The sequence below is a fragment of the Pan troglodytes genome, chromosome 10 (assembly GCF_028858775.2).
Source record: "Pan troglodytes isolate AG18354 chromosome 10, NHGRI_mPanTro3-v2.0_pri, whole genome shotgun sequence".
NCBI classification, from domain to species: Eukaryota; Metazoa; Chordata; class Mammalia; order Primates; family Hominidae; genus Pan; species Pan troglodytes.
Window position 1 is genome coordinate 64,479,145 of NC_072408.2, and position 22,634 is coordinate 64,501,778.

The 22,634-nt window shown below is 47.6% G+C and overlaps 1 long non-coding RNA gene across 5 annotated transcripts in view; it reads left to right on the forward strand.

Moving 5' to 3' along the window:
- The first annotated feature begins 2,716 nt into the window (after positions 1-2,716).
- The window catches only part of LOC104001578 (uncharacterized), a 60,568-nt gene continuing 40,650 nt past the window's right edge, over positions 2,717-22,634 (forward strand). For 2 of the 5 annotated variants that reach the window (XR_008538487.2, XR_010148332.1), the window contains exons 1-2: positions 2,717-2,930; positions 3,060-3,152. This is a non-coding gene — a long non-coding RNA (uncharacterized LOC104001578). The remainder of the gene's footprint in view (positions 2,931-3,059; positions 3,153-22,634) is intronic. The other 3 variants (XR_008538489.2, XR_010148333.1, XR_008538488.2) reach the window with 2 other exon arrangements.

The following is a 22,634-nucleotide window of genomic DNA, read 5'->3' on the forward strand; positions in this document are numbered from 1 at the left end:
AGTCTGTGAAGTCTCTGGCTTATGTGTCAAGGTGAGGGTGGGGACCAGTTTCTGGAGCACAGAGCTTCTTCTGAAGCTGTGAATAAACCATCAGGAAGGTGGGAAGAAGTTGTGGAAGCAACTTTGGAAATTCCCTGGTACCTCAGAGGTCTAGGTCAGAAGACATGCATGCCAAGGGAAGGCAAGGAAACCTACTCATAGGTAGTAGGTAGCCAAGAAAATAAAATAGCAGATTAAGCCAGTGTCAGGAAGGTAAGTACACAAGTGTGTGGATGGACAGGCAGGTAGATGACATGAATACTTGGTCTAAAGGTGTGCAGGGCTGGGCGCTGTGGCTCATACCTGTAATCCGAACACTTTGGGAGGCAGATCACTTGAGGTCAGGGGTTTGAGACCAGCCTGACCAACATGACGAAACCCTGTCTCCACTAAAAATACAAAAATTAGCCAGGTGTGGTGGCAGGTGCCTATAATCCCAGCTACTCAGGAGGCTGAGCCAGGAGAATTGCTTGAACACTTTGGAAACAATGTCACAAGCTGCGGATATAGTCCACGGTAGAACTGAAATGATGACCTTATTTCCTAGCACTGTGCCTTCATCAACGGGCTTCTTAGCTCTTGGTCTCTTGGTCTCTTGTGTGTATGTGAGAACCCCTCACATACACACATCATGTTGTCTATGCATCAGCTAAGCACAGTACAGCTGGGGCCCCTTGCACACGGAGACCAAGACGTGGAAGGACGGAAGCCAGGCCAGGCAAGGCCAGGGAAGCCACTGCCTCTCATCTCCACTTTGCGCTTCCTGGCAGGAGCAGGAGAAGGTGAGGATCTCAGCCACCTCTGCTGTGGGCCACATGCTGCAGCAACTAAAAACATATAAGCCTGGAGGCATCACCCCCCAAAATTTTTTCACACTTCTGATACCATTGGTGCTCAGCATTCAGGAAAATAACATGGAAGTGCTCCAGGTACACTGGCTGTCACTTGTCTGACCACTGCCAGGCCTGATATGTGTCCCCTTTCCTTGAGAGCAGGGCCCCTTCCCTGTGGCCATTTCCATGAGCCCAGCCTTGCCTGTAGGCTCTACATTCACCTCTTTGACATTGTCCTCTGGGTGGCTCTGAATATATCTGCCCTCTCTTTATGACGGAAGGGCTTCCACTCAGCCCCCTGGCTGGAGAGTCACAGGAGTGAGGTTGAGGCCTCCCTTCTCTCCATCCCATAGGCCTGGGGAAAGGCTCTGGCAGTGTGGGCTGACATGATTGGCTGGTCCTCACTCATCCAGCCATTGCCGCATGCCACGCTCAGCGACCACATGCATGTAGGTCCTGGAGGAAATCTGCAAGTACCTGGTGAGTGAGGGTCTCAGGGGAGGCTGCGCACAGTCCTCATGCTGGGCCCTCAGCAGCGGGTTCCGTGGGCACAGAGGGGTGGGCTGCCAGAGAGAGGTTCCTGTGCTCCTTGCTTCTCACTCCTTCACATGAGCCCACTCTGAGAACCCACAGCTGGGGTGCCTGTCCCTGGTTCTCTGTATTTGACTCTCTGGGCATCCAGATCACTGCCTCGAAGGCTGGGGAGGTCATGCCAGGTCCCTGGATGGCGACTGGCCAGAGGTCTTCTGGTTGGAGGGGCAGGGAGAGAAGAGGGCAGGAGCATCAGGCCTCTGGTCAGTTGGCATGGGGTGAAGGGTCTGTGGCTCCTGCAAATTCAAGAACAAGCCAGGGCTCAGGAATCCCTGTTGAAAAGCAAACATTTAAGGGCTAAGAAAGTAGGTTAAGAGCTCAGATGAGTCATTCTAAGGATTTATAGCATAAATCCTTCACATAGCGGGAGCATTTTACAAAGCACTTTTCCATTTATTACCCACGGGCGCTTGTCATGGTGTGTGGGAGGTTGGGCGGGATTGCCTTCCACTCTACTCTCAAGAAAGTGAAGCCAGTGGGTGCCAGGTCCAACTTTCAAACCCAAGGCTCCCAGCCCCATGGAGTTGTTTTCTCTCACATCCTGTGGGTTCCCAGAAGCAGTAAACTTCCTGCTGCAGAGGGGTGGGGGTCTGAGTCTGCAGGAGCCAGCAGTCAGAGCTGCCTGAAGATGCACTGCTGCTGCTGGGGACAGTGGGGAGGCCGTGGCTGCCAGGAGGCCTTCTACAGGACTCCCAGTGGCTCCTCTCCTGGTCAGCACCGCCCCTCTTTGGCTCCACAGGTCCACACAAGCCAAACTTAGCTTGTGGGGCAGTTACTTCACAGAGCTTTGTCTTCCTAAACAGCCCACAGGTCTCCCTGAGGATGGCTGCAGTGAATTTTATAGGTAGGGTGGCTGCTCCTGGCGACTCCTCCTTCCCCTCTTCAGCAGGGGAGCCCTCCTTGGCCTGAGCACCTCCTTCTGGAGAGCCTTTGGTGCTAAACCCACTCCCCCAAAGAAGCATATGTTTAATTCCATCTGCATTTCATTTCATGAAACACAGAGAAACAAATAGCTTCAAAGGCTAAATAACTCACCACTAAACTGGCTGGGCAGGAAGAATCATATCTTCAATTCACCAATACATAAAATCAATAAAATATAAAGAATAAAAAATGCACTGCCACACTGGTGGGGCAGGAGGGTGAAAGTCATGCCCCTCACAATAGGTAATGTCTATAAAAGGACAATCGAGGCCAGCACCACAGTTCACCTGCAGAAGGCGGGTCTGTCTCAACACCAGCTGCCAGTCACTGTGAACCTTTGGAACTGGGGCTGAAGCTTCTTCCAGTTGCTTGCCCAGGTGTCAGTGAGACCGCTCCCTGGCAGATAGGGGGAGCTGTGTGTCAGAGAAATCCCAGCCACTAGGAGCAGCAGCACTCAGCTGCACCTCAGGCAGACGTTTCTGCTCTTGTGCAAAGAACAGAGCAATCCATGCAAGTTCACAGGGGCAGGTGGCACTTGAAAAGGTAGGGGACAAGTTGCAGGGCAGGATTTTGCAGGGAAGCCTTCCTGGGGGAGTGGGAGAGCCCAGCAGAGTTTAGAAGGAGTGAGGGGCGATATCTGGGCAATCCTCTGAGTCTCTGTCTTCTCCTCAGGCACAATTCAGGAAGACCCTACAGTTTCTCTGCAGGCTCATGGGAGCTTTCAGAACTGAGACAACACACAGACAGATCCAGGCCTGCTTGGAGGTCAGTGGGATGACACCCTTGAAAGTTGGTGTATTCGGTTCCTAGGGCTCCCTGGCTTAAAACAACAGACATTCGTTCTCTCTCAGTTGAGAAGGCTAGAAGTGCAAAGTCAAGGTGTTGGCGGGGTGACTTTCTACTGGAGGCTCTGAGGGAGAAGCAGTTCCATGGCTGTATTCTGGCTTCATATTTAAAATATGAGAGGACTAGAAATGGAATAAGCTCCCTGAGAAAGAGGGATGAGAGGGGACTCAGTGCTGTGAGGAGGCATTAGCTTTACTCAAAAGCAAGGCCCTTTCCCATGGCTGTAGAAGGAGAGGCTGCCAGGAAGAGGGTCTCTGCAGAGGGAGTCTAGAAAGTGCAAACATTCCTCCCACATAAGAAACTTTTCATCTTCCTTGAAGCAGAGGGCAAGGTCGCTGGGAGCTGGGGCTGGCGAGGGGCGAGTCAGTAGGAAAGAAAGCTTCAGGAGACCGGCGAGGGTCTGTCATAGCCATTGGGGGAGTAGGACATAAAGCTGGCCAGAGACCACAGGACTTACGGGCAGCACCAAGGACGAAGCAGAGGCCAGGAGCTCATACCCGTCTAGATCCATGAGGCCGTGTGGTCTCAGCAGCGCTCAGCCGCCCCACACAGGACAGAGAAGGTGGCAGCTGGACTGAGTCAAGGGGAGTCCTCCTGTGATTGTCCCCAGGGGCAGACGGTGAGGTCAAGGGGATGAGGGATTGCTGAAGTAACTGATGGGATGGGCCACGGAGAAGCAAGTGAAGAGGCTGAGGGGACTCAGGGAGGGTCCTAGGAGGAAATAGAAAGCCTAAGTCCTTGATGTGGCACAGGGCCACTGGGTAACAAGGCGGAGAACAGCAAGCACAAGAAATTGTCAAGGAGGAGACACCAGCATGCGGCTTCAAGAGGTGGTGTATTACTCATTGCTAAGGAGGAAGAGGGTAATTGGACTGGGATGCTGGAGATGGAGCCCTGGGCTCTAGCCAGCATAGGGCTGCCAGACGTAGCCACCAGCTCTGAATTCTCAACTCTGATTCTGGGATAATATCCTGACTTTGCTGAGCACAGATCTTTTTTTTTATTATCATTTTTCAATAGAGACAAGATCTCCCTCTGTCACCCAGGCTGGAATACAGTAGAGGGATCATAGTTCACTGTAACCTCAAACTCCCAGGCTCCAGCAATCCTCCTGCCTCAGTCTCCTGAGTAGCTAGGGCTGCACATGCATGCCACCATGCCCAGCTAACTTTTTAAGTTTTTAGTAGAAATGGAGTCTCTCTATGTTGCCCAGGCTGGTCTCAAACTCCTGGCCTCCAGTGATCTGCCTGCCTCAGCTTCCCAAAGTTCTGAGATTGCAGGCGTGAGTCACTGTGCCAGAACTATGCATACCTTTGACTTAATAGCAACCTTGACCTGGAGCTCATCCTTTAAAAATCAAATTTTAAAAAAATATGATTTCAAAACCACACATAGTAAAGAATTTGGAGAATACAGAACACCAACACAGAAAAGATTAATACAGAAAATCAATACAGAAGAGAAGTTAGAAATCTCCTGCAAACCTACCACTGGGATTTAGACATGATTAATTTGGGGTTAGCTCTTTCCAGTTTGCCTTTTTTTTTCTTTTTCTTTTCTTTATTTTTTTTATTTTTATTTTTTTTTTTGCCTATTCAGGAGCATTTTAGTAATGTATCCTCCAACTTACTGGGGCTTGGAGCTCTGTGACTCAGTTTTCCTGGTTAGAAAATATGATGGCTACATGCTAACAAATTTCTTTAACAGCTTTCATGTGGTTTCCTCATACCTGCAGCCAGGAGGGCTGCATATCTCTCCATCCTAGGCAGTGAGGATCAGAGAGCCGGGTGATGGGTGCAGAGCCATGCAGCAGGCCCATGGGCTCCAGGGTTCCTCACCTTAACCCAAGTGGGTGCCAGAGAAAAATCTCACCTCGAGAGGAGGCACAGACACCAGGCTGCCAGGGCCGTGCACCACAGGTCAGATCCATCCAGAATCTCCCACGAGCTGTTCTCATGCCTCTGTGACACAAAGTCAGAAAAGCAGTCAGTCCCAAAAGAGAGTTTACAACTTGCTTTTTGAGCCAATCAGACCTTTGAACAAAATGTCCTCTTTTCCACAGTGTATCTGTCCTGTTCACCTTCAGTTTGGAGAGCTGTTCTGACCTTTCTTAATGAAATGAGTGTCTCCCCTTCTTCAGCGAATAATAAATTCAGTGTCTGCTTTAGACAGCTTTGGTGACCTTTGTGTTCTTCTGTGGCATGAACCTCGCTTTAATCATCGCTGTGGCCAGTGGATAGCCACTCTCTTCTGAGGGCTGTCACAGAATTCCTCCTTCTGAGAGGTTTATTGGTGATGGGGTAGGGGGTGGTCAGGGGTCCCAAGCCTCCCGGGCGAAGGCCGAGCCCTGCTTTCTTTACCAAGTTGCTCAGAGGTCTCCACTTGCAAATCATTAGCCTTATCGGGTTGGCACTCGTCCACTTGCATTTCTAGCTGGGACATTCTCTTCTATGAAAATAGTTTGTGGATATGACGAGTGGGCAGAGGAGTTTGTTTCTGTTAAGGAGTTGCTGATGGTAGGGCAATGATTCCAACTTCCATTGTTCAGCCAGATTCCTTCATTCCCCAAACTGCTCTGGATTTAGCCTAATCTTGGAAGTCAGAGTCCTGTTTGACTAACGAGAAAAATCAGAACTTCTGGGTAAAGTTACCAGACATTCACTATTGGGAGGAAATAGCTCCAGACTTGGGCTTGCCACTGTCCTTCCTTGCCCCCTCTTGGATGGAATAGTTGGGAACTCTTCCCCTCCCTACCTCCCCAGTCTTCCCCAGGGTGAGAAGAGCTTTTTTATTCCTATTAGCCATGATTTCAAGCCAACATTGAAAAAGTTTCGATTTCCTGGATCGTGAGGGAAGCTTCTGTCTGGGCATCCCAGCCTCACATACTGAGTGCCTCTTCGAGCCCTGTGTGGCGAATCAAGTGTGCCCTCCTGAAAGCCTCCTTGACTCCAGGTGCAGTCAGTGTATTTTCTCCTACACTATTGGAATCAGGGCTTCTTGAATCAAACCTGCAAATTTATGCAAACACTATGCTAACATTTTTGACAAAAACTGGCAAAGGAAGGCCTTTTGCAGGTGAAGTGCAGCTAACACCTAATGGCTAGCAGAGGGCTGTTTGGGGTGGGGACTCAGGTGAGAGTTGAAGCAGAGGAGTGGGGAGGAAGGAGGGTTGGTCGGTGTCTGCAGCAGTGATGGAAGATGCTGGGGCCTTCCTCCTTCCCTGCCTTCCAACATGGGAGTAACGAGTGAAGGAGCAGACAGAGAGTCAGGGACTCCCTGTCTCTTTTTCACAGTTGAGACATCTTCAACTGTGAGAGCTGGGGTGAGGACTGAATCTCTTAGCCCCTCTTCAGATGCTCCAGATGCCGCATCTAGTACAGAGTATGAGGTTGAGAGGCCCCCATGCCCTCCGGCCTTCCTATGCTATTACATTCACATCAAACTCTACCACATCGTCATTCACTTCACATTAAAGCATCTTAATTGTCCCCTGGAAGGTTAAGCTGTGTGGTTCTTACTTTTCTATGATCTCTCTTTATCAAAGAGCCATTTACCCTTTAAATCTTAACATTGGAAGGTCCTTTAGTGATCACCCTGTGCAATCCCTCTGTTTTATGCATGAGGGGACTAAGACATGAAGAAGTGGTTTACCCCAGTTCTCAGACCCAGACTCCAAACCAGTCATAACCCCGCTAGGTGACATTACTTACTGGACAACAGGCCCCCGGCAATCTAAGTGCCACTTGAGATATCATGGGAGCAAAAACTACCTGTCTTCTTTTAAAAGCAAGAGGTACTTTGGGTCAAGAATTATTTTGTAAATGCACACCCCTGTCACTTCCAGCGAGGGACCCTGGAAGGTAAACGAACAATCCTAACAATGCCCAGCACTCACACCATGCCCTTCCTCTGAGGCGTGCTCTGAAGAACAATCTTGCTTGTCCTTGGAATCATCCTTGTGAAGGTGTGGGAGGGAGGGACCATTATCCTCATCTTTAGAGGAGAATCCAGGCACTGAAAATAGACAACAACCCGCACAGTGGTCAGGCTGGCATTAGGCTCAAGGCCACACGCGTGTTGGCCCTGGCCCATTTCTTGTGAGCTGTGGAGAACCAGTTACCTCCTTAACCCAGGGCCACGGTGTAGCCAAGGGACATCTGGAGGGTGACACTCTTTGCTTTTAGGTCTAGAAAGGGGAGAGGAAACAAGAGAGAAGAGGAAGCAGCAGAAAAAGGGAAGGGAGGAAAGTGGAGATAAAGACAGGGCCTGGCAGGGGCAGGATAGACGCTAACGCCTTGCCACTGTTCTTAATGTCGGCATGTGGAGAGCCTGGCTTGGCAGCTCAGTTACCAGCCTTTAGGGCTTTGATGCCTTCCTGTCATCACCCAGCATTATTGGAAATTCACTAGGGTTTTATATTCAGAAGAAAACAGAGTCCCTCCCCTTCATTTCTGAGCAGGAGTAGCTCCCACTGTCAGCCAGCCTTTTCCTCCCCTCAGAGCACAGTTTATGACAGTTCAAGTTTTGTTCTCTGTTCTGTAAGCTGCTGTTGTGCAAGGGAGGAGAACAGGTACTCGTGGGTGTGCTAGAGCTGAAACGTGTTTATCTGAATCTGAACAGTGGGTGCTTTCACACACACACACACACACACACACACAGAGAGAGAGAGAGAGAGTGGTATTCAGCACCTTCCCTTAGGGCTGCAAGGGTCCTCATCTCCCCTCCTGCAGCAGCAGATCTGGACTCCTGTTGAAGACAAGCCCTCACAGCACTTGGGCAGACATCATTTACCAGGCACATCAAAGGTTGGGAAAGATGTGACTAATGAGTCTAGCTTGTGCAAGACTCATCCTCTTACCTCCCTCTCACCATCACATTCCCAGTCCCACTAAAGCATAGGATTCTGGCTGAGTCTTTGGCTAAAATGAGTAGTGGCAACTCCTCTTGTTTAGGCATCCAAGCACACACCACCAGATCCAGCAAGTGCACACCAACTCCACTTTAGCTAATTTATGACTTCAAAGGTGGTCTAGAAAGGAGACCTTTACAACAGAAAAGCTTCCTGGACTGCAGGCAGAGTTGTGCCAATGCATTCAGGCCATAATTCTGATTGCTCCCCATAAGCCAGGAAACTCACTACTCACTATGCCCACCTTGCTGTTTGCCATCACAGAAATGCACTTGAGTTGCTCACCTGCATTGCTACAGTTAAACCACAGGCTGCAGGTGCAGCACTCTTTCCAGGGTGTGCAGGGGAAATGGCATTTGTTATTTGAGTAATGTGTCTCTCTCCATCCCCAGAGTCGGTAAACAAACAAGTTATCCGTGGAGCAAGCTCTTCCCTTTTGGCATCTTTCAGTTTTTGAGTGGCAGCTCTGCAATGAGGCCACTGGCCATCCCTCAGCTGTGTAGAGAACAGGCATTCTTGGCCCTTGGAGTCCTGCTGTAGCATTTTCAGGATGCCAAGTTATTGGTGGGGACAGGTGCCCAAAATTCAGCATAACACACCTAAGCCTTATTTCCCTTTTTCTGGAAACTTCTTGATTTAGGAATAAAAGCCCCTTCCTCCTCCTGGGCTGGGCTGGCCTGTAAACATCTCAGTCTGAGTTTGCTGAGGTGTGTTGCTATATTCAGTTGCTAGTTTCCATTCCATATGATGTGTGACAGGACAGCTCACCCTGTGAGTTAGCAAGGGGTTTTAAGTAATATGCTTTCTGATGGAAAGGACGACAAAGATTCCTATTATTCACCAGTGAGCCTGGAGACTGAGCTGGTCCAGTTTTGATGACTGAGCCACAGCAATGTCAATCTCATGCGCTCTGTCACTACTTCCCACTGTGGCTTGACGAAAACAGCCTCAAGGGCCCTGCAGAAGCGCTCCAGCCACGCAGTCAGGAGACTTTTGCCAACTCAGTCTGTCCAAGGCCTCTGTGACATTGGAACAAAAATAGGTCTGTGTGCTAGCCTCAGCTTCTGCATCTGCAAAGAGAAGTGGTTAACAAAAATTAGGGGTAGCAAGTAATGCTTGCAGCTTTCAGTTATAGACATGCACAGATATTGCTGTTGGTGAAAGCATCCACAGAACACCAGGCAACACGCTACTGAAAGAGAGCGGCATTTTTTTTGCTCCTATTCTTCGAAATGCCAGTGGAGATAAACTGATGCTGCTATTTGTGTTTTCCTGGACTATTTCCTTGTGAAGCCTTCCAGTCATTAAATGCTCACTCCATCTTCTTTCAAAAGTGACTCAGCGTGCGGCTGAGAAGCAGCAGCAGCAGGATCACCTGGGAGTTTGTGAGAATGCGGAACCTCAGGCTCCCCGGCTTTCCTGCTGAATCGGAACGCGCTGTTTCACACTCTCCCAGGTGATTCGCATGTGTTTAACTTTAGAAGCACCCGTCTGAAGTTGTGTTTGTCAAACCTAAGTGAACATCAAATCCCTGCAAGGCTCGTTAAAACCTTGCTGGGCCCCATACCCAAGTTTCTGATTCAATAAGTCTGGGTCAGGGTCTGTGAATTTGCATTATAACATTTCTAACTTTCCTGGCGATAACACCACCTGTCCAGGACCATACTTTGGGAACCTCTGGTAAGTCTTCCTTGAGCAGGTGTTTTGTGACACCTTAATTCCCAGGTCACCGAGAATCTAGAGCATCTCTATAGTATGTATGCTGGCTTCTTCAATCTCCAGAATTACTGTGTTCTCTTAATCATCTTTGATCTCTTTCTTGATTTCAGTATGTTTCTCTCTCTTTGTCATTAGGAAGCCCTAGTCTCAGAAAGCCAGTTAGTTCTGTGCTGTGCAAAAATGGGAGGATTTCATGAAAATCCTACTTTTTTCTCCCATGTGGTTGTTCTAAAATTCTACCTGTTTCTTCATCTGGAGTTACACCGCTGGTCCATGAGGGGCTTGTTACACTCCTCCTCAGAGCTAGTGAACATTGGCGGCTGGTGTGTAATCTTCTGTGCCTGTCATATGTGTGTACATACCTTGGCATTTACATGTAGAAATATGTTTTGGATTTCTTAGGCCGGGCACGGTGGCTCACGCCTGTAATCCCAGCACTTTGGGAGGCCGAGGCGGGCAGATCACGAGGTCAGGAGATCGAGGCCATCCTGGCTAACACAGTGAAACCCCGTCTCTACTAAAAATACAAAAAATTAGCCAGGCATGATGGTGGGCGCCTGTAGTCCCAGCTACTCAGGAGACTGAGGCAGGAGAATGGCATGAACCTGGGAGGCGGAGCTTGCAGTGAGCCGAGATTGTGCCACTGTACTCCAGCCTGGGCGACAGAGTCTCTCAAAAAAAAAAAAAAATATGTTTTGGATTTCTTAAGAAAAAATAAGATCATACTACAAGTATTGCTTGGTAATTTCATTTTATTAATTAGTATCATTTCTTGGGGATATTTAAAAATCTATAAATAGACTCTCCATTCTTTTTAAAGCTGCATAGGCTAGGTGTGGTGGCTCACACCTATTTAATATAATCTCAGTGCTTTGGGAGGCTGAGGTGAGAGAATTGTTTGAAGCCAGGAGTTTGAAACCAGCCTGGGCAACATTGTGAGACTCCCCCAACTCTACAAAAAAATAAAATATTATCCAGACATGGTGGTGAGCACCTGTAATCCCAGCTATTTTAGAGGCTGAGGTGGGAAGACAGTTTGAGACCAGGAGTTTGAGGTGACAGTGAGCTATGATTAGGTCACTGTACTTCAGTCTGGGCAACAGAGTGAGACCTTGTCTCTAAAAAAAAAAAAATAATTGTAATAAAATAAATTATAAAGGGAATTTACATATATATTTTAAAGCCGGTCAGAGGAAATGTAAGAAAAAAAGAAAAATAGCTGTATAGCTATATTTTATAATATGGACATATTATAGTCTATTTAACCATCTACCTATTGATGGCTACTTACATTATTTCCAATATTTTACTATTACCAGAAATATTAAAGTAGCATTCTCATGAGATTCAACTAAGAAGCTGACCTCCAAAAAGGTTGTGTCAATTTATATTACCATCCCTCACATTGAAAGTGCTTATTTCTAACCTCACCAAGGCCAGCTATTATCAGCCTTTCACATTTTTACCAATATATTGAGGCTATCTCATTCCCTAAATGTGCTTCTACCTGCTGAGTGCTTGAGGTTAAACACGTCTTCAAAGATTATCAGCCCATTCCATTTCCCTTTTTAGGAATTACTAATTCAGATTCTCTGTCCTTTTTCTATGGGCTTGTCGGTATTTTTTTGCAGATGGGGGACAGTTAGGAGCAATAGCCTGGATATTAATCTTTGGTCTATTTAAAAAGTCACAAATGTTTTATCCAAGTCTCTCACCTGACTTTTAATACAGTCCTTCATTTTATCTTTTGTCATATAAAACTTCTAGTTTTTTTTTTCAATTTTTATTATTTTATTTTATTTTACCATAAGTTATTGGGGTACAGGTGGTATTTGGTTACATGAGTAAGTTCTTTAGTGGCGATTTGTAACCTGCCCAGACCTTGGGGGAACTGAACAAATGGGGGCGAATGCAGGAATAAAAGACAAAGACAAAAGAATATGTTTAGAAGAAGGAGTCAGGGGGCACCTTGCCTCTAGTGGACAAGAGCCCTGAGCTTTACACAGCCCTCCATATTTAGTAGACAAAAGAGATAGCGAGAAGTCGGGGGCTGGTTTTCAGCTGGCGGTTAGATTCACAGCAGGCTTGCAAGACTGCATTCTTTGAACAATAGGTGCTAGATTTCCCAGTAGATAACTTCAAGGAGCCCGGCACCAGGGAGTGAGGCCCTCAGCAAACCTTTTGGCAGCGGGCACAATGTGAGTTTGCTCACATCCTGCATTCATGATAAACAGTTTGCTGTTTGATCATATAGCCTCCAGTGGAATGGTGAGTTGGTCACAATCACTTTGGCCTTTTTGGCTCCCAACATCTCACCTTTGTGTTTATGTATTAATTGAAAGAATGTAAGGCCAGACTGGGCAGCTCTCATTTTCTGATTGATGGTCCATCTGATTTTACAGACTATGAACAGAAGACAGAGACAAAACATTATTCCAGGACCTACATATAAGATGTTAATGTGGTGCCTTAGATAGGTCCAAGGGTTGAGGCTCTCCAGGCCTTGCTGGAATTCGGTCCAGTCTTCTAAAGAAGGCTGAAAGTCTTGTGTTTGCCCATTTAAATTAATAATGTTGTTTTGTAATTCACCAATATCAAAGGTGACGTTGGATGTGAAAGCTCCCTGCAAATGGGTTTTCACAAGGTCCCACGGATACTCACTTCGGTTGTATTCTAAGTTGGTTACACAAATATGAGTGTGATTAAAAGGACAATGCAATTGCTGCTGCAACTGCAAGCTTTGTGCTTGTTCCCCTAACCATAGAACCATGGATTTCAACACTGCCACTTCAGTTTGTAGCTCAGTGTTAATTCCGTTCTGAAGTAGCCACGCTTGGTTGGCTGTGCGTGTCCAGTTCTCCACATACTGAGCTGTTTGAATAGCAATATGCAAAGCTACATAGGACATCACAACAAAAGACATTAGTGTGACCAAGGAAACAGTAGCAAAAATTATCATGCCTAAGGCTCTATGGACGTGATGAGTAAGCTAAGTTAGAAGAAGTTTCACAAAATGCAAAGCAGGTGTGGCAGCCCAAGGCTCAGGCAGATTAACAGGAATCCATAGCCCAGGGATACGACCTAAAATCATCAAAGGAGGCCAGGCATGGTGGCGGGCACCTGTAGTCCCAGCTACTCAGGAGGCTGAGTCAGGAGAATGGCGTGAACCCGGGAGGCGGAGCTTGCAGTGAGCCGAGATCGCACCACTGCACCCCAGCCTGGGTGACAGAGCAAGACTCCATCTCAGAAAAAAAAAAAAAATCATCAAAGTAGAGATATTTTTTGTTGTTGTTTATTTCAATTTCATTTAGTTCTGGTATGATCTTGGTTATTTCCTTTCTTCTTCTGGGTTTGGGTTTGGTTTGTCCTTGTTTCTCTAGTTCCTTGACGTGTAACCTTAGATCGTCTGTTTGTGCTCTTTCGGGCTTTTTGATGTAGGCATTTAGGGCTATGAACTTTCCTCTTAGCACCACCTTAGCTGTATCCCAGAGCTTTTGATAGGTTGTGTCATCATTGTTATTTAGTTCGAAGAATTTTTAAATTTCCATCTTGTTTTCATTTTTGACCCAATGTTCATTCAGGAGTAGGTTATTTAATTGCCATGTATTTACGTGGTTTCAAAGGTACCTTTTGGGGTTGATTTCCAGTTTTATTCCACTGTGGTCTGAGAGAGTGCTTGATATAATTTCAATTTTCTTAAATTTCTTGAGGCTCATTTTATGACCTATCATATGGTCTATCTTGGAAAAAGTTCCATTGCTGTTGAATAGAATGTGTATTCTGTGGTCGTTGGATGAAATGTTATGTATAGATCTGTTAAGTCCATTTGTTCCAAGATACAGTTTAAATCCATTGTTTCTTTGTTGATTTTCTGTCTTGATGACCTGTCTACTGCTGTCAGTGGAGTATTGAAGTCCCCCACTATTATTGTGTTGCTGTTTAATCTCATTTCTTAGGTCTGTTTGTAATTGTTTAATAAATTTGGGAGCTCCAGTGTTAGGTTCATATATGTTTAGGATTGTGATATTTTCCTATTGGACAAGGCCTTTTACCATTATATAATGTCCCTCTTTGTCTCCTTTAACTGCTGTTGCTTTAAAGTTTGTTTTGTCTGATATAAGAATAGCAACCCCTGCTTGCTTTTGGTGTCCATTTGCATGAAATGCATTTTTCCACCCCTTTACTTTAAGTTTATGTGAGTCCTCGTGTTAGATGAGTCTCCTGAAGGCAGCAGGTAGTTGGTTGGTGAGTTCTTATGCATTCTGTGGTTCTGTATCTTTTAAGTGGAGCATTTAGGCCATTTCCATTCAATGTTAGTATTGAAATGTGAGGTACCGTTGCATTCATCGTGCTCTTTGTTGCCTGCCTACTTTGTTTATTTTTGTTTTTTTGTTTTTGCTTTTTAACTTGTATTTTTGTTTTATAGGGCCTTTGTGATTTATGCTTTAAAGAGGTTCTGTTTTGATGTGTTTCCAGGATTTGTTTCAAGATTTAGAGCTCCTTTTAGCAGTTCTTGTAGTGATGGCTTGATAATGACAAATTCTCTCAGCATTTGTTTGTCTGAAAACGACTGTATCTTTCCTTCATGTATGATGCTTAGTTTCACTGGATACAAAATTCTTGGCTGATAATTGTTTGGGGAGGCTGAAGATAGGGCCTTAATCCCTTTTAGCTTATAGGGTTTCTGCTGAAAAATCTGCTGTTAATCTGATAGGCTTTCCTTTATAGATTAGGTTACCTGGTGCTTCTGTCTCATAGCTCTTAAGATTCTTTCCTTCATCTTAACTTTGGGTAACCTGATGACAATGTGGTTAGGTGAAGATCTTTTTGCAATGAATTTCCCAAATTTGTGCTTCTTGTATTTGCATGTCTAGGTCTCTAGAAAGGCCAGGGAAGTTTCCCTCAATTATTCCCTCAAATATGTTTCCCAAGCATTTAAAATTGTCTTCTTCCTCAGGAACACTGATTATTCTTAGGTTTGGTCATTTAACATAATACCAGGCGGTCTTGGAGGCTTTGTTCATATTTACTTATTCTATTTCTTTGTCTTTGATGGATTGGGTTAATTTAAATACCTTGTCTTCGAGCTCTGAATTTCTTTCTTCTACTTGTTCAATTCTATTGCTGAGATGTTCCAGAGCATTTTGCATTTCTAAAAGTGTGTCCAAAGTTTCCTGAATTTTTTTTATTGTTTTTTCTTTAAGCTATCTATTTCCTTGAATATTTCTCCCTTCACTTCTTGTATCATTTTTTGGATTTCCTTACATTGGCCTTCGCCTTTCTCTGGTCTTTCCTTGATTAGCTTAATAACTAACTTCCTGAATTCTTTTTCAGGTAAATCAGGGATTTCTTCTTGGTTTGGATCCATTGCTGGTGAACTAGTGGGAATTTTGGGGGGTGTTGATCAGCCTTGTTTGTCATATTACCAGGGTTGTTTTTCTGGTTCCTTCTCATTTGGGTAGGCTGTGTCAGAGGGAAAGTCTAGGGCTGATGGTTATTGTTCAGACTTTTTTGTCCCACAGGGTGTTCCCTTGATGTAGTACTCTCCCTCTTTTCCTGTGGATGTGGCTTCCTGTGAGCCGAACTGCAGTGATTGTTTCCTCTCTTCTGGGTCTAGCCACTTAGTGAGTCTACCCAGCTCCGGGCTGGTACTGGGGGTTGTCTGCACAGAGTCCTGTGATGTGAACCATGTATGGGTTTCTCAGCCGTGGATACCAGCGCCTGTTTCAGTGGAGGTGGCGGAGGGTGCAGTGGACTCTGTGAAGGACCTTAGCTTTGGGGATTTAATACTCTATTTTTGAGTGCTCAATGGCGCCCAGGCTGGAGTGCAGTGGCGTGATCTCGGCTCGCTACAACCACCTCCCAGCCGCCTGCCTTGGCCTCCCTAAGTGCCGAGATTGCAGCCTCTGCCTGGCAGCCACCCTGTCTGGGAAGTGAGGAGCGTCTCCGCCTGACCGCCCATCGTCTGGGATGTGAGGAGCCCCTCTGCCTGGCTGCCCAGTCTGGAAAGTGAGGAGCGTCTCTGCCCGGCCGCCATCCCATCTAGGAAGTGAGGAGCGCCTCTTCCCGGCCGCCATCACATCTGGGAAGTGAGGAGCGTCTCTGCCCGGCCGCCCATCGTCTGAGATGTGGGGAGCACCTCTGCCCTGCCACCCCGTCCGGGATGTGAGGAGCGTCTCTGCCCGGCCGCCCCGTCTGAGAAGTGAGGAGACCCTCTGCCTGGCAACCGCCCTGTCTGAGAAGTGAGGAGCCCCTCCGCCCGGCAGCCACCCCATCTGAGAAGTGAGGAGCGTCCTCCCTCCTCGTCCGGGAGGGAGGTGGGGGGGTCAGCCCCCCGCCCGGCCAGCTGCCCCGTCCGGGGGGTGAGGGGCGCCTCTGCCCGGCCGCGCCTACCGGGAAGTGAGGAGCCCCTCTGCCCGGCCAGCCGCCCCGTCCGGGAGGGAGGTGGGGGGGTCAGCCCCCCACCTGGCCAGCCGCCCCGTCCAGGAGGTGAGGGGTGCCTCTGCCCGGCCGCCCCTACTGGGAAGTGAGGAGCCCCTCTGCTCGGCCAGCCGCCCCGTCCGGGAGGGAGGTGGGGGGGTCAGCCCCCCGCCCGGCCAGCCGCCCCATCCGGGAGGGAGGTGGGGGGGTCAGCCCCCCGCCCGGCCAGCCGCCTCATCTGGGAGGGAGGTGGGGAGGTCAGCCCCCCGCCCGGCCAGCCGCCCCGTCCAGGAGGGAGGTGGGGGGGGTCAGCCCCCAGCCTGGCCAGCCTCCCCGTCTGGGAGGGAGGTGGGGGGGTCAGCCCCCCGCCCGGCCAGCCGCCCTGTCCGGGAGGTGAGGGGCGCCTCTGCCCGGCCGCCCCTACCAGGAAGTGAGGAGCCCCTCTGCCCGGCCAGCCGCCCCGTCCGGGAGGGAGGTGGGGGGGTCAGCCCCTCGCCGGGCCAGCCGCCCCGTCGGGGAAGTGAGGGGCGCCTCTGCCCGGCCGCCCCTACTGGGAAGTGAGGAGCCCCTCTGCCCGGCCAGCCGCCCCATCCGGGAGGGAGGTGGGGGGGGTCAGCCCCCCGCCCGGCCAGCCGCCCTGTCCGGGAGGTGAGGGGCGCTTCTGCCCGGCCACCCCTACTGGGAAGTGAGGAGCTCCTCTGCCCGGCCACCACCCCATCTGGGAGGTGTACTCAACAGCTCATTGAGAACGGGCCATGAAGACAATGGCGGTTTTGTGGAATAGAAAGGGGGGAAAGGTGGGGAAAAGATTGAGAAATCGGATGGTTGCCGTGTCTGTGTAGAAAGGGGTAGACATGGGAGACTTTTCATTTTGTTCTGTACTAAGAAAAATTCTTCTGCCTTGGGATCCTGTTGATCTGTGACCTTACCCCCAACCCTGTGCTCTCTGAAACATGTGCTGTATCCACTCAGGGTTGAATGGATTAAGGGCGGTGCAAGATGTGCTTTGTTAAACAGATGCTTGAAGGCAGCATGTTCGTTAAGAGTCATCACCACTCCCTAATCTCAAGTACCCAGGGACACAAACACTGCGGAAGGCCGCAGGGTCCTCTGCCTAGGAAAACCAGAGAACTTTGTTCACTTGTTTATCTGCTGACCTTCCCTCCACTATTGTCCTGTGACCCTGCCAAATCCCCCTCTGCGAGAAACACCCAAGAATGATCAATTAAAAAAAAAAAAAAAAAAAAAGTCACCTTGCTTAAGTATCTCAAAATATCTAACTTGAAGTTTTTTTTAATGGTACAGCCAAGGAAATGAAATAATCTTGAGTTGAATCTTCACACAGATTTCATTGGTAAAATTTTAATAATGAGAAGAAAACTTCCCTTCATTGTTCTAGTCACAGATCCTTGGCCTGCCTTTTCCACCTCCTCCCTCCTCCCTTCTGGAAAGAGCTCAGACTAAGAGAAGAGCCTGTCTCTCTTTAAAGAGACTATTTGTTTCCATGGTAACTTGCCTTCTTCATCTTCAGAGCTGTAAACTAGGAAATTCCATTAGAGGCTTATCCGGGCAGTTGCTTTTGAAATGGTGTCTGATATTAGCTGTCTGCTTCATTCACCTTTGCTGCTTAGTAATCTTTTGAATTTGGTGATTTTGTTTCTATCAAATGAAGAGAGTAAAATAAAACAATACGAAGCTGATTATAATCGGTCTTGTTGGGCCAGCTGTGCATTCTTGTTAGGTCTTGTGGTGGGGCTGTCATGGTGTGGCCTCCTAGATGACTGTGACCTGTGCAGCCTAGGCGCCATGGAGCCCTGCACACAGAGCTGGCCTGATTCAAGATGCACCATTTCATCTGGAGAAGAAATAGGAACCAACTCTGCTGTCAAAAGTGACTTTGATTGTTAGTAGATTTCAAGTTTTATCTGTAGGATTCTGATTTGGGTACATGGAGATGCTAATACTGCTGGCTGTGAAAATATAGCTGCAAATAAAGCAAATAACCAGAAAAAAAAAATACTCTATTTTTGTGATGGTTGGCCTTCTGCCAAGAGGTGGCATTTTCCAGAAAGCATCAGCTGTACTAGTGTGGCAAGGGACCAGTGGTGGGCAGGGGCCCTAGAACAAACTGAAGGGTTGGTCTCACTCCCACCATGCCCCACCACGAATAGCCCTGAGTCTGTTTCCGGGTGGAGGGCAAGTCGGGCTTGAAAACTTGCCCCAGGCTTTCCACCTCCCAGCTGCCAAAGAAAAGGGCTTTAGTTCTTCCCCCGTCTGTGAAGTCTGCAAGCCGGATTCACGCCCTTCCCCGAGTTCTGGCCAGGAGGCTTCTTGCCCCGTTCAAATTGTAACAAAGTTCAGCTAGAGAAGTCCTCCTTCCTATGGAGTTTTATCTCCTGCTCCTCTGCCATCCTCCTGATGGATCCCTGTGGTACCGGGCAGGAATGGGCTGCTTGGGTATCCAGCGAGCTCCCAGCGCCTTTCTGCTGCTTCCTCTACCCTTGTATTTTGCTTGGCTCAGCTCTCTAACTTGACTCACCTCCAGGTAAAGTCAGAAACTTCTCCAGTGAGGGGTGTGTGTTCGGGAGAGGAGGGTCTCCCTTTCCCACTTCCACATTGGGGCACTCACAGTATTTGAGGGTCTCCTGGGTCCTACAGGAGCAGTCTGCTTCTTTCAGAGGGTCTGTGGGTCCTCTTAGGATTGCTAGTTTGTTCTTGCAGTCAATCTGGAGCTAAAATTCACAATGCAAGCCTTCGCATGCTGCTCTGTTTGGAGCTGCAATCTAGTCCTGCCTCTCGTCTGTCATGATCCCTCCACCAAAGCTTCCAGTTTTTATATAATCTATATAAAGTTTCAGTTGAATTCATGCATTGCTACCAATCAGTTTCTTCTATCTGCATTATGTGGAGGAAAAGCACTCTCTTGGATGTGAATGAAAAGAATAGAGAAACTTGTAAATAAAATTGAGTAGGGAAATAATGAGATAATGTAGCTCCCACCTTCCCTTTTCCTTTTTCTGTAACAGCTCCTGTATCTTTTAGCATGGAATTTTGGTTTGGTGGGAGGTTTAGAAAAATAAGTGCACAAGTTTAGGTGATTTGCATATTTTATGAAAGAGTTGAAATGAAGTCAAACATGAATGCTAATGGGAGACATTTCTCCAGGGGCCTCTTGTTTCTGCACATATTACAAGCAGCAGAGCTGGCTGTCTTTGTTCTGGATAATCTTTTCAAGGATGTTTGCATGAGATGAGCCTTGGAAAACAGAGGTAGTGTCTCCCTCCGGAGGAAATGACTGGTTTGTTTGCTGTTCGGTACAATAAAGATCATGTTTTCCCCTAGGCAAAGCTCAGCAGGTTTACTTATGGCCCATAATAAAAGATTGGGGTTTCCTAAACTCAGGGCTCCTCTCCTGTAACACACCCTGTATATGGAGTTGTCACCTGGCTCTGCTTGTCTCCCATGAATTGGGACTTGGGGAACCAGCACAAGAAAATGATGGTGGTCAGGCTACTGCTATTGCTATGAGTAATTAACCACCCTTTATCTCTAACCCAGGAATCTCACATCTTCTGCCAGCATCCTGAAACTATGGCAGACTCACTTGTTAACTTTGCAAATAAGGTCAAATTTCAGAACCTTCACAGCTCCTGATAGTCACCGTGTAATAGAAGATTAAAAGACAAGCTCAGCTCTTGTTCCAGTCAGCCTCATTCCTCTGCCTACAATACAGAAGTCACTCAATCATATTCTTGTCTTAAATTGAACAGTCCTTACATGGTTAAGAAAAGGAGAAATTCATTGTAAGGAATGTTTACATTTTGTGTATAATTCCTGCAAGTGTAATGTTTCAAAAGGTTTTCCTGTGGCTGAAGTACATTTACCCTGTGTAGCTCTAGAGAAATGAACTTACAAACTGAAAAATTTCAGCTCAGTATATAAAGAAAAACAAATTTTCACAATTAGATCTATCCCAAAGAGAATAAATTTTGAGATGATAAGCTCACTGCTGGCTTAGATCATCACTTATGGGACCTCTAATGGGGCAGGGATCAGACTAGATGTGTACAAAGATCTCTTCCAACTGAAGCTGCTACTGTGGAGGACGTTGTTTTCAGTGGACTCTCTAATCAGATTTATTTTCATACCAAGAAATGAAGAAGGTGAGCTGGGGGATGCAGCTGGGACTCAGAAGACTGCACGTGATAGACTCATGAGCTAAAGATCTCGTGCTTAGTCTGGCAGAAGCTCATCAAGTCTAGCTCACTTTGGAGTAAGTTGGTGCTGGAGAATGAATTCATTCTAACCAAATTCACCAAGAGCCTGATTTACAAATGAGAGAGCCAAGGCCTTAAGTTTAGAGCAAAAGACAAACTTCCAAAGACTTTAGTTTTCTTGTCCAATATCTAGGGCACCTTCCCCTCTCCACCTGCTGTGTACAAAGGAGAAATAATCACTCCACACCCGACTGAACATTTTCTAACCTTATCACTGTAGCAGAAACTGGCTACTCTTCCTCCTGGGTAGACAGCCAGGCTGTATTTCCCCGCTGCCCCTGCAGTGAGAGGTAGCCATTGGAGCCGGCGCAGGCCAATGGACTGCACTGGAGTGACACATGCTGCTTCCAGGCCTGTCCCTCAAACCTCCCACATGTCCTCTGTCTGCTCTTCTCACTTCCAAGGAGCATGGCCATCGTGGAAGCCCCAGGTTAGCAATGGCAGATTGGGAGGCATCGATGGGAGGAGCCTGGGTCCCTGACTTAAAGCATCATGGATTTGGACTTTCCGTTATTGAGAAATAAACTTCCATTGTGTTTAAGCCTTTATTTGATTGTTTATAGTTTGTTATAGGAACTGCCATCTTTTCATTAAAACACTGATGCTGCCTCCTGTCCCTGGAATGCTTGTAACCCTGCCCTGCTTCCCCAGGGTAACCCCCACTTGGCCTTTAAGTTCATCTCTGCCATCACACCCTCCAGGAAGCCTTCTCTGAGCACCCCAATCCCTCCACCAACGGTTTGGTGTCTCCAGCAGAAGCTGCACAGCTGCCCTCTGCCTGCCCTCTCCTTCCTCCTGTTAGAATCCCAAGACTCCCATGCAGCTAGAAGCACTCGTGTGATCCAGTGCCGGTCAATAAGATGTAAGAGGAAGCAGCTGGGCAGAGATTCTTAGGAATCTCCTTTTAAAAAGGAAGAGATTGGCCTCATTTCTGCCTTTTACCCTTTTTCTATGTGCTTGCCTACTTCCTGCCTGGGACTCCGATGCAGCACCTGCGAATGCGGACACATATTACAACTCTTAGGCTGAAACCCACGTGCTCAGGCAGAGTAGAAGGAAGTCCTGGGTTCCTGAAGGCATCATGGAGCCACCACATCCGCCCTGGGCTACCGACCTCCTTTCTCCTGTTGTGTGGAGGATATGAACCCCGGTGCTTGAGCCCTGTGGTCGGGTTTCTCTTGGGCACAGCTGAAAGTAATCTTAACTAGACGAGCTCCTCTGTGAGTGCTCCCAGGCACCTGGCTGCCCTCCGCGGTGCCTATCAAAACACGCATCGCACTCGCATCATCTGGTTATGTGTCTGTTTCCCTGGCTTGTTGAAGGCACGGGGCAAGCACTCAATAACTGTGGTGACAGGGACGTTGCTGTGTCTCCTCATCCTGGACCTGAGGAAAGGAAAGGTTTCCCTGGAGCACACAGAAAATCCCAGTGGCATCCCCGCCCCATCTCCTCTATCAGTGGAGCATCAGCTCTGCGATCACTGAAGTCTTTCAGGCTCTCACTTCCTCTGATTCCACCTCATAGCCAGTAAATGTCCACACCAAGGAGGATATGAAAGTACGAAACATAGCCCTGGTCCTTCCATCGAGGAAGTCAAGGAATGCATGCAGGATGACAACTAGCACTTGCACAGCACTTCTTATGCCCCAGGTGAAATGCACATAAAATTGACCATTTTAAAGTGAACAATCAGTGGCATTTAGTACATTCACAATGTTGTCCCACCACTCCCTCTCTGTAGTTCCAAAACATTTTCATCATCCCAAAATGAAAACTTGTACCCATGAAGTAGCCACTTCCCATTCTCCCCTCCACTCGGCCCCTGGAAACCACCAATCTGCTTTCTGTTTCCATAGATTTACCTAGTCTGGATATTTCATATAAATTGAATTACATAATATGTGACCTGTGTCTGGCTTCTTTCACTTCACATAATGCTTTTGAGGTTTAACCACATGGTGCCATGCATCAGTTCTGCATTCCTTTTCCTGGCTTAGTAATATTCCATTGTTTGTACGTACCACAGTTTGTTTATCCATTCATCCATCTATGGACACAGGCATCATTTTAAGCACT